At 37.5% G+C, this 915-nt stretch overlaps 1 non-coding gene across 1 annotated transcript; it reads right to left on the reverse strand.

Annotated features, from left to right (window-relative positions):
- Positions 1–551: 551 nt before the first annotated feature.
- On the reverse strand, positions 552–658 carry LOC139845670 (small nucleolar RNA R71). Its single transcript, XR_011758435.1, has one exon. It is a non-coding gene; the product is annotated as a small nucleolar RNA R71 (small nucleolar RNA).
- Positions 659–915: the final 257 nt, after the last annotated feature.

The following is a 915-nucleotide window of genomic DNA, read 5'->3' on the forward strand; positions in this document are numbered from 1 at the left end:
ATTCAGAATCTTAAAAAGACTCAACAGAAGAAAACCAGTGAGGTTTATTATCCAAATATAACATGATTACAAACTGAAACTAAGGCTTCCTTTTATAGGCGAGCCATGAGATTTTTTACATATGCTCTGGGTCCCACACGCTATCGATCATTTACATTATTGATCGATTTACATAATTACTATGGCTCACGTACTTATTCTTATTTAAATATACACCACACACAAATCTTACATTATTGGATCTATGGCCTACATGTCCCACACCTTTAGACTATCGTTACCGACTATAATAATTACAATGAAACGATACTTATCATTACATTATTACAATGGTCCATCATATAAACGATACTTATCATTACATTATTACAATAGTCCATCATCCAATCGTTACCGACTATAATCATGTTGTCTACATGAAGCTTTTCCCATGGTCACTAAAGAGGGAGGCTAGTGCTTGGTTAGATGGTTTACCTAAGGGGACGATCCCCAAATGGACTACACTAATGGAGAAGTTCTTGAGCAAGGATTTTCCAGCATCTAAGGCGACTAGACTCCAACATGAAATTACTTAGTTTCGTCAGAAGCCTAATGAAACTTTATATGCTGCTTGGACTCGTTTCAGCTGTTTGTTGCGAGCTTGCCCCCAACATGGGTTGGATAATTTTCACAAGGTACAGGTTTTCTATAAGGGGTGTAATGTTACTACTCGCGTGTTTATTGATCAAGCTACAGGGGGTAGTCTCATGGATAAAACCGAGCAAGAGGCTTATGAAATAATTGAAAAGCAAGCTGAGTATTCTCATGAATGGAATGAAGACAATGATTTGTCCTGATCTTCTTCTTCAGTCTCAAGCACTGGTGCTTATGATGTTTTTGGGTCGATTAATGCTAAGTTGGATAAGTTTGGTAGGC

This window comes from Rutidosis leptorrhynchoides, chromosome 4 (assembly GCF_046630445.1).
Source record: "Rutidosis leptorrhynchoides isolate AG116_Rl617_1_P2 chromosome 4, CSIRO_AGI_Rlap_v1, whole genome shotgun sequence".
Taxonomy (NCBI): domain Eukaryota; kingdom Viridiplantae; phylum Streptophyta; class Magnoliopsida; order Asterales; family Asteraceae; genus Rutidosis; species Rutidosis leptorrhynchoides.